The sequence below is a fragment of the Triticum aestivum genome, chromosome 2D, assembly GCF_018294505.1.
Source record: "Triticum aestivum cultivar Chinese Spring chromosome 2D, IWGSC CS RefSeq v2.1, whole genome shotgun sequence".
NCBI classification, from domain to species: Eukaryota; Viridiplantae; Streptophyta; class Magnoliopsida; order Poales; family Poaceae; genus Triticum; species Triticum aestivum.
Window position 1 is genome coordinate 135573698 of NC_057799.1, and position 10997 is coordinate 135584694.

The 10997-nt window shown below is 46.5% G+C and overlaps 1 long non-coding RNA gene across 1 annotated transcript; it reads left to right on the plus strand.

The window, feature by feature from the left end:
* Positions 1–1382: 1382 nt before the first annotated feature.
* LOC123049056 (uncharacterized) lies at positions 1383–2174 on the plus strand. Its single transcript, XR_006423433.1, has 3 exons — positions 1383–1683; positions 1796–1843; positions 2000–2174. It is a non-coding gene; the product is annotated as an uncharacterized lncRNA (long non-coding RNA).
* The last annotated feature ends 8823 nt before the right edge of the window (positions 2175–10997 follow it).

The following is a 10997-nucleotide window of genomic DNA, read 5'->3' on the forward strand; positions in this document are numbered from 1 at the left end:
ACCAGACAAAGCTGTTATCCTTTTTCAAACATTATTTAGAGATGCGTATGTTGATAATCAATAAGTTTCTATTACAAAACAACCAAGGCTCTATCTTAGGAGGAAGTACAGCAACATGTATCGATCACTAGCCAAGCCTTCGGGTTACCTTGTGGCTCTTAAGGCACCCCTTGTTATTTCCTAAGGTGGAATTACAACAAAATACATCGATTTCCATGTCAGTAGCCATCAAGGCTTGTGGTTACCTTAACCTTATGTACCAGCTTTCTCCGCTCTACAGCCGGCTGCTGCGCCGTCCGTGCGACCAGGCTCCGGCAGCCATCCCCACCCATCCTCCCACTGAAAGCTCGTCGCCGGAAAGCCGGAAATTCTGAAATATTCAATAATTATGTGAGCATCAGGACTTGAACTCTGGTGGTCTGGGGATACCATTGTCTCTCTAACCATCCAACAATATGTTGGTTCGCCCGAGCCAGCAATTTAGGACATTAAAACTGAGCCTAATCCCACCCTCTCATGACTTGAGCATTTCTAGCCTTTCATTCGCTTGATTTAGACGATCTCAGCCGTCGGATGTGCTGTCTATTTGGGCTTCCACCGCACGTTATATTTTCTAGCCCAATTGTCCTAAAGGGTGCTGCTCCAGGAGAAAAAAAATCTGAGACCCGGGCCTTTTTGCAGTCCAATTGGCTGGCCAGTGCTCATCCCCACGAGCATTACGTGAGAAAAGCCGATCGATGATTGATGATTCAGTGTTACAATTGACATGAGTCAGTGGGTGCGGAAAAAAACAATTGACATGAGTCGATGGTCAGTGACTGCGGACAATTGGCAGTAGTAGTGATAGTTCTATGCACGCATGATTGATGATTCAGTGTCACAATTGGCATGAGTCAGTGGGTGCGGGCGTTGGTACTGCAGCACCTAAACCGTGCATTACCAAAACTACTCCTACCCCGCACCAAATTCCAAACCACCCTTCTGTCCGCGCTATATTCATGAAGGGTAGTGCTCGCACGTCAGCTCACTGTTCTACATATCGTGTTCCTTTAAATAGCAGGGATGCACATTCAGAAAGCGGTAGTACGAGGCGAGTGTAGTGAGCTTCATTAGAGGACAAGCACCGGCGGTGGAGTGGAGAAGAAAGTACACCGTAAGTGACCATCCTTGGTCGTGTTCATAGTCAGATTCATGGTGCATTGTTGTGAATGTCGTTTGAGTTTCAACCAGATAATTTTGGTATATGCTTCCGTTTTGGGGATTCTGAACACACTGATATCATGATGAAGTAACGATTTCCTCAAAAGTGAATACAAACGCCCATTAGAAATCTTTCTTCTTCTTATTGACATCACAGTAAATTACCATGCAGAATGGCAGTTTGGCTCTTCTTCCTCCTTGTGACCTTGGCGTTACCTCATGTTGGGAATGGAAGCACCAACTGCGATGCAGTCTTGATTGCATCGCTAGTCCAGGAACAATGCGATGGCGAGCCAGTGACAGGCTCATGCTGTGAGGTGCTCAGGACAATCATTACACCCTCGAGGGGCAAACTGCCATGTCTCAAAATGGTTCTTGACCAGCCTGAGGTTAAGTATTCGGGATTCACCAGAGGGCTCCTGCTGGACATGGCCAAGTCATGCACTGCATCAAGGGCCCCTCCCCCAGCTGACGTAACAGCAGGTATGTTGAAAGTAAATGCATTATCCTCTTTTGGGGAACCTGCCTGTGTTACTGTCATGTCAAAATGGTGTGTACTATTACTTGATGTGCTAACAATCTCTTAAATTGGCAGGTTCTGTTGGCCCCAAGGACAGGGTTGTGGATGTGCATGATCCAGCAGGTATGCTAAAATAAACGGCTTATCCTAGCTTGAGAAATGCACAAGTGTAGTGATATGTTATCTGTCTACATGACCCTTACATGTGTTACTGCCATGAAGAAATGGTGTGCACAGCGACCAATGCATGATCTGGCTAAAAGTATTTTTCATTGGCAGATTCTCCCCGCCCCAAAGACAGGGACGTGGACATGGACGCACACAGGAGCTAAGCATGAGGAAAGCCAAGGGGGTGCCGATGTGCCTAGGGACAAGGGTTATGTAACAAGAATACTAGGCCCATAAGGGTTTCTTTTTTCGGAATTTTTAAGTTTCTTTTTCACAGTTTCATGATAACGGCACGTGTAATTGGTATTTTTATTGGTGGACTCGCTCCTTTCTATTCTTGCGCCACGTCGATTGGTCTTAGGCGGTTGCTTCTAGATTTGTCTTTCTCTGAAAGGATCACGTCAAATCCTGCGCAACCGGTCACCGCTTCGCCGCTGTACGCCACTATAAAATCTCCCCTCCTGTGTGCGCCACTATAAAATCTCCCCTCCTGTGTGCATACCATATCTGCACACTATGTGTTTATCTATTTAGTTGGTCCTCACTATTACTGAAAATAGATAGGTTGTCCACGATGGATGTCGAATTTGGTGTTGAAATTGTTAATGAGAATCTGGAGAGTGCCTAATGTTACATTAACCTTTCTTCTGTGCCCCAAATGCACTATCAGTGTTGGTCAGCTACAAAGAACATAGCATAATATGGCTGGATTAAAATGGAGGTACATGGATTACAATCCAGCAGAGGAACTCAACGAGTCAAAAAACTCATAAAAAGTTACCAGCTCACCTCACACTTGATCTGTTAGCTTTTTTAGCTTTCAGTAGTAGCATGTATGGTCATGTAGATGAGTTATTCATAAAGCTTAAAGGTGTCTTTTTGTCCTTCATGTTTGGTTACTTTGAATCGTTTTAAATGGACGATGAATCCTACTACATGCTATGTTCTATCATGCTGATCTATAGTTTTGTTGCCTATTGTTTGTGTCAAACTCTTGCTCCGATTTCACATGATCTAATTAGTGTTCTATACAGAACAACCCTTTTGGATTATGACTAATCTCTCTATTATTTCGTCTTGTGCCTCCACTAATATGTCATTACTTTACATTTCAAGTTTTCAGTGTGAAACAATGGTTGTATCTCCTGCCACTAAAGATATCTAATGGGGAACATGTAAATGATACTTGGAAATGAAGGCAACATGTTTTATACATTATTTTGTTTTGTTCATACGACTTGTTTCGGCTTTTGAGATCAGTTTCAAGCCTTGATACTTTGAAGTTTATACTGCACTTCACATAAAAATACCTGGGCATATGTTTTTTTATTCAGCAGAGTGAACATCTATACTTGGATGCTTTTTCCACAGGCATCTCACTATTGACTTGATTACTGATGGAAGGATCTCCGTGACGATTGATGTTGGGAATCATTTGCCTCTACACCGATGACCCTCTTATGTTGTATTATACAATGAGCTACCGTGACGTCCTCCACCGACAGCTATTTGAACCTCGGTGCAAATTCTTCTGTAAAAATGACTCACATCAAGTCTTTTGCACTTTCCTCGCGACTTTCTAAATGTGGATCATATTATGTGTTATTGCTTTCTTTGAGATATATCAATGGCCATGGAGTTCCTTTTATGTGTCACCGCCTTCATACCTTTCTATCCTGAAATTCATATGGTATACTACTGAGCTATCTGGGGTTGGTCCTGATTGGGTTGGCATGTGGCATGTAACTAAACTTATTTGTACTGGACCATTATTGTTATATAACTATCTATACCTCTTTTGGTTAAGTTCCCATTAAAACTGAGGCATTATAAGTGTCTATTTTTTGGGTCGGTTTATGGATGATGCTTTTTGTAACCTATATCTTGCTATGTTTTATTTTATATGCAATACTCAAGTTTTTTTGTTACTAGGTTGGATATAGGTGCACCCGACAGGGGTGTGGCAAGCCATATTTTCTACCAGGCTTAATATGACCGGGTGCGGTGGGGGTGCGGCAAGCCGCCCTTACAATCTAGTCGAATCGAATCGGAGGAACAAGAGAAAAACGACAAGCAACACGACTTGCGTGCGTGCGTCCGCCTCGCGCGCAAAGGGTCGAGGCCAGCGAAAACGCGTCCGTCCATCAAACAAACAATACCAGTACTCCTACCCATCGACGTGTACGGTACGGGACATATATGGAAGCAATAAAAGCTGCTACCCCAGAGTTCCCGCGGGCGACGACGACGACGACGACGATACATTACGACAGCTCCCCCATCCCACAAGGCGTGTACGGGAAAGATGCATTTACACCTGCGACCGAGCCAGCAATGTGGCCGTAGTGCCTTGGACGCAGGATGCCCATGTACTCAAGCCTCGAGCGCTTCAAATGATAGGCCAGCCCCCTCGTCAACGTATCGCACAGGAAGACGACATCCTCAAAAGGATGGAACCCGAGGAAACTGATATAATCAGACTTAATAGTTTCCCGCTCCACCTCCACCACCGGCGCGTTGTGATCGTCTTCTTCTGCTTCTCCGTCCGAGCCGGCGCCGCCGTCGTTGACATTTTCCAGGATCCAACGCTCGTCGGTTTCTTCCCGACGGTAGTAAATCCCACGCGCCAGCGCTTGCCCAAGGTCGACGCGATGCCTCAGCGCCCACTCGCACCGCCCGCGCGACTCGTCCAGCCCCCAAACCCGGAGAAACCTGAACGCGTCCTCCACCAGCGCGCAGCGGACCTCTCGTTCCCCGACTTGCCCAGATGAAGTTCCGGATACGTGGCCGTTTCCATGCCGGCCGGAGGGCGGATCACCCGGTACTTACGGTCCGCCATCGATATCCTGCAGCAGAAGTCGTTTTGGATCTGCGCGTAGAGCGCCCCGCGCAGGTACACGCCGTAGCGCTTCACGTCCAGGTCTAGCCTGTCCTCCTCCAGCATGCCGGCGATGGTTCCCGCGGCGCCTCCTTGCCAGACGAACGGCCTCTCCTCCCACCGTTTCGTCTCCGACGAGTAGACGGGCAGGACGAACGGCGACGGCGGCCACTCCGAGTCCCTGGGCATGCGGCCCAGCCTCTCCTCAAATGGGACGAGAGGGACCGAGGCCACCTCGTAGTGAGAAGAGACGCTGGGATCAAACGCCAGAAACTTGTCTCCTCTCAAGACGTAGAAATCCTCCATCCCGACGCGCGAGGGCAGCGGTGGCAGCGGCGGCAGCCGCGCGCACCGCCGCGTCGCGGGGTTGACCACCATGTCGGAGAGTAGTAGGACGAGGCCGTTGCAGTGCTCGCTGACGGCGGTGTTGGCCGAGCTATAACTGAGGTCGCCGAAGACCGCGGTCCTGGTCGACGGACGGAAGAGCTCCGAGACCTGTAGGAAGCGGAAGTCTATGAAGATCCCGCCGAGCGTGTGCGGAAGGAGGTCCGCCCGCAGCAGGTGGCCGGCGTCGATCATGTCGTGCCAGGCCTTGCAGACGCAGCGTGACGTCGCGAGGCTGCGCGGCGGGAGACGGCGGAGGATGTCCGCGAGCACGTCGTCGGGTAGCAGCTTTATTGTTACTGCTTCCATATGCATGTCCCTTCCTTGACCTTGATCACACGTCGCTCTTGTTGGACGACTACCTGATCAAATACTACGCCTTGCCGATTCTGAAGCACACGTGAAGATACAGCCTTGGCGCTGATGGCACTAGCACACACACGAGACACAACACGGCGACACGCGAGTATATATATAGCACCAAAGGCAGCCTAGTACATACAGTAGATGAATCGTTCACTGATCCTACTCCGATTCGGACGGGACGTGGACTCTTCCTTTTAAGACAGAAAACGTGGATTCTCGTTTAATTCCGGGGATTGCTAAAAATTCAGCTAGTTTTTTTTAATTTGGTCTCATTCACGAGTTTAACCATTGGATCAGAACTTACGGGAGCAACTAGTTAACGAGCGCTCCTTCGGGAGCCTCGCAACGATCAGCGCCACTTGGCGCGCTCTCAGCCATTCGCCACGTGTCGCGTTCTGGACGCTTCCTTCGGATTTTTTTTCCACACGCGTTTTCGGCTTTTTAAACGGTATTTTTCCCGGTTTTTTTCGACGTTTTGGTTTTCCCCCGGTCTTTCCTAGATTTTCGATAAAAAAAAATTTGAATTTTTTTTGCGAAATAACGCGTTTTTTTCCCCTTTCGCGAAAGTCACAGTTTTTCTTCCGCGAGAGGCACGGTTGTGCTTTAGTGAGAGTCACGGCCGTGCCTTTCGGAACGAAAAAAACACGTTTTTTGTTTTTTTTTTCTTTCGCGAGAGTCACGGTTCCGCTTCCGCGAGAGGCACGGTTGTGCTTTCGCGAGAGTCACGGCCATGCCTCTCGGAAAGGGAAAAACAAAACCCTTTTTTTTTCTTTCGTGAGAGTCACGGTTTTGCTTCCGCGAGAGGCACGGTTGTGCTTACGCGAAAGTCACGGCCGTGCCTCTCGGAAAGGGAAAAAAATACGCGTTTTTTGTTTTTTTTCTTTCGCGATAGTTACGGTTTTGATTTCGCGAGAGGCACGGTTGTGCTTTCGCGAAAAGTCACGGCCGTGCCTCTCGGAAACGGAAAAAAACGCGTTTTCTGTTTTTTTTCCTTCCACGAGAGTCACGGTTTTGCTTCCACGAGAGGCACGGTTGTGATTTCGCGAGAGGCACGGGCGTGCCTCTTTCGGAAAGGAAAAAAACCGTGCTCCCGGTTCGGTTTTTTCGCCCGGTTTTTTTGTCCGGTTTTTTCGTGAAAAAAAAAGTTCGTCAAAACCTATCAACATGGGATCTACTCCCTCTGTCCCATAATATAAGAACGTTTTTAACACTATACTAGTGTGAAAAACGCTCTTATATTATGGGACGGAGGGAGTAGTTTTGAAGATCTCGACGCGAGGAATCCAATGGTGAAAACGGTTCGAGATTTGGACGCACGAATAAAGAGATAAAACGTTTTGAATAAACGGATCTACGAAAAAAGAGAAAACTCCCAGGTTGCGACAAGTGGCGCGCTGCATGTGCGCCACTTGTCGCGACCTAGGAAAGTGGAGTGTTCTTTGCAACAAGTACTTCTTAATTAGTGATTTCGAGAACTTACACCGCGATTCATGTTGTCCTCTCAGCACACAGATTGCGGCCCGTGGCTCATTTTCTTCTTCTTCCGTTCGCGGCTCATGTCCCAGGGGCGTTGTTGTTTTGGCGGCCCGTTGTTTTGTTCGGTGGGCTTTTTCTCCTTTTTCTTTGTTTCCTATATGTCGTTTTCCTAGTTCTCAAAAGAAAAAAAATGTCGTTTTCCTTTCCTGTAAGAGTCAAGGGTAGGTAGTTCAAGTTGTTTTCTTTTTGCTTTTTTCTTCTCGTATGGTTATATTTCCTGCATTGTTTTTTCTTTCTTGTTTTCTCTTCTTTGCAAATTTAAGAAATCATGTTTATGGGGAAATCGGGAGCGACACTTGATAAATTTGGCGAAGATCGGCCGGTAGTTCATCAAGACTAGACTTAATGATGTTACCGGTGTCTACTTCAGATGGCTTGAGAAATTCGGACATGATGGATGATGATGATGATGATTGATCTTGAGTCCCCAGTGAAGTCGCCAAAAAGCGTATTGACGCACGAACACGTCACGTGTACCCTCGACGGCACGTGTGATGCACCGCAGCTCACGTCGAAGGAGACCCAACCGACGACGCGATACGCAGGACAGTCGGCGGGTGCTTTTGTAGATCCGAAACCCCACACGCCTGGGAGAGACCCCGTCAAGGAATGCGGCCGCTATGGGCTGCCCTAGGTCGATTCGCTCGCCCCTAGAGCCTCTGGATTCACAGCTCTTAAACTCGAGGAACGGCGAAGAACAAGAAAGAAAAACGGTGAAGCGACAAAACGTAGATGAAAAAATAGTATACTGATATGTCGTTTGTATGTTGTTCAATCAACCATCACCCCAACATATATAAGAGGCGCTGGACTTCCCGTACAAGTAAATGACCCCAAATCACGTCCAAATCTTTTCAAAATAAACCGAACTCAAATTTAGGTAAGTTCGAGACATCAGTTCGTTTTTGGATCTCACATGCCAAAAAGAGCTCGGATGAAGATAAGACCGAAAGCAAATTTAACCGTTTCGACGAGGCGAACAACTTTCATGTTGAACTTTTTTGATTCGAGGCTATCTTAAATACTTTACAAGGTCATCTTTGACTCCCAGTCGGACTCGGTCATGCAGCTGGCTGGGTTGCCTGAGTTTTGTAGCGGCTCTGTAGGTTGCATACTACTTCGTATGATGATGGCTCCAAAAGCAAAGTTGACTATTTCGACGATACGCACAACTCCGTGTAAAACACCTTTTCATCTGAGGCCATCTATATAAATCATTGAGCCCATCTTCAGCTTTTGGTCGGATTGGTCTTGACAGTTTCCGTTTGGTCAGCAAGCCTTTTCACTTTGCCACCAAGTTTTTCATGTATTTTTTTCAGTTCCGAAAGGCACGGCCATGCCTTTCGCGAAAGCACAACTGTGCTTTTCGCGGAAGCAAACCCGTGCCTCTCGCAGAAGAAAAAAAATGTGTTTTTTCGCAAAAAAAAAAATTAAAAAATTTGGTCCAAAAGCTAAGGAAGACTAGTGGAAAACCAAAAGGTCAAAAAAACCCCAAAAAATCATTTAAAAAACCAAAAACACGTGCGGAAAAATGAAATAAAATAAAATCCGAAGGGAGCGTCTAGAGCGTGACACATGGCGGCGGCAGAGAGCGCGCCAAGTGACGCGCTCCCAGCTCACCCCCAAGTGATCGTTAGGAGGCTTCCGAAGGAGCACTCGCCAACTAGTTGCTCCTGAAAACGACGCGTTCGAAGATAATCTCTTCGGCCCAATGAACGCCGAAGAGAAGAGCAGGCCTTCTAGTCTTCGGCTTATACGTGTCCGAAAATAGTTCTTCGGCCTACAGAAGCCCGAAAATTGCGCTAGGGTCATAAATCTGTAATTTGCAAAGTATGTAATATATTTTTGGAATTTGTTATAAAAAGTAATATTTTTAAAAATCCCTATATCCCAGGCTGTTTGGTATACAGATTTCACATTTGTGAATATCAAGTCTTGAATAATGCCTGAATGGGAGTATTTATACAGTATGTGGACATCCATGAGCTCTCACGCTGCTTCATGCAATTGGTACAGAATGGCTCATTTAAAAAAAAACTAGACCAGTATGTGATTTTTAATAAAGGAGATGTGAGACCCATGTAAAAACCAAGGTTCGAACCCGCGCCGGGCAGCACTGCTCTTTGTCCACTGAGCTGAGAGCTCAGCCACAAATGGCTCATTTGAAATTTGCACTATTTTCTTCTTCTCTACATGCAAGAGGAAACAAAACATGGAAATAGAATGAGCTCATGGTTTTGCAGTGCGTTTTTGCATGATGAAGAGATTGTAACAGTAACCCGGTTCTTGAATGATTTTTCCTTCTCTTCCTGCAAAAGGAAACAAAACGTGAAAATAGAATGATCACATGATTTGACAGCGTGTACACACATGATAAAAAAGAAACAATAAAACGCTTCTTGAATGACTTGATCAACACACTAATTTCATGTCTTGCTCACAATGTTGCATCGTTAGTGCCCTATATATATCCACCCGCCTAAAGAATTAGAGTGTCAAAGGACAAAGGTCCAATGTTGTAGCGTTAGTATGTTTCCTTTCTGTTTTAGTGTCCGGCCTATTGGATACTCTGAAATGAAATATTAGAGGAAAACAAAATATAATGGTATTTCCCCGATACACTCAATCACTTGTAACATCTTCTGAGCTCATGGCTGGGTACTGCCACAGAATAGGTTAGAGAACCTGCATGCATGAATGGGCCGAGTGAAATTCCACACCGAGAGTGGATGAGCCTGGTCTCATCTCTGGATTACTGGGTGCGGAAGTTGGTACTGCAGCACCTAAACCATACATTACCAAAACTACTCCTACCCCGCACCAAATCCCAAACCACCCTCCTGTCCGCGCCAAATTCATGAAGGGTACTGGCACTTGAGCTCGTTGTTCTTCATATCGTGTCGATGCACGTTCAGAAAGTGGTGGTACGAGGCGGGTGTAGGGAGCTTCATTCGAGGACAATCACCCGTTGTGGAGTGAAGAAGAATGTAAGTCACAATCCTTGATCATGTTATTAGCATTAGAGATTTAGACATAGTAATTACGAAGGGTATATGCTTCCGTTTTGGGGATTTTGAACATATAGGTATCGTGGAGTAAGATTTTCTCAAAAGTGAATACAAACACCCATTAGAAATCTTTCTTCTTCTTATTGACATCACAACCGATTATCCTGCAGAATGGCAACTTGGCTCTTCTTCCTCCTTATGACCTTGGCGTTACCTGATGCTGGGAATGGAAGCACCAACTGTGATGCAGTCTTAATTGCATCGCTAGTCCAGGAACAATGCAATGGCGAGCCAATGACAGGCTTATGCTATGAGGTGCTCGGGACAATCATTACATCCTCGAGGGGCAAACTGCCATGTCTAAAAATGGTTATTGACCAGCCTGAGCTTAAGTATTCGGGTTTCACCAGAGGGCTCCTGCTGGACATGGCCAAGTCGTGCACTAGATCAAGGCCCCCTCGCCCAGCTGACATAACAGCAGGTATGTTAGTAAATGCATTGTCCTCTTCTGAGAAACCTGCCTGTGTTACTGTCATGTCGAAATGCTGTGTACTTGCTATCCTAGTTTGAGAAATGCACAAGTGTAGTGATATGTTATCTGTCTACATGACCCTTACATGTGTTACTGTCATGGAGAAATGGTGTGCACAGCGACCAATGCATTATTGGCTAAAAATCTTTACATGTGTTATTGGCAGGTTCTCTGCGCCCGAAAGACAGGGACGCGGACGTGGCTAAAGTAAGCATGAGGAAAGCCACGGGGGTGCCTAGGGACACCGAAAGCAGCTGTCACTTGGTTCTTTCCTCATGCTCGCTAAGGAGTGGTCGCTGCAACACTAAGGAGTCAGTGGTCTCAATCACCTGCAGCATAGGTTTACAAATGTTGCAACAACCACTCCTTAGTGTAGGACTGCCTAGGGACACCGAAAGCAGCTGT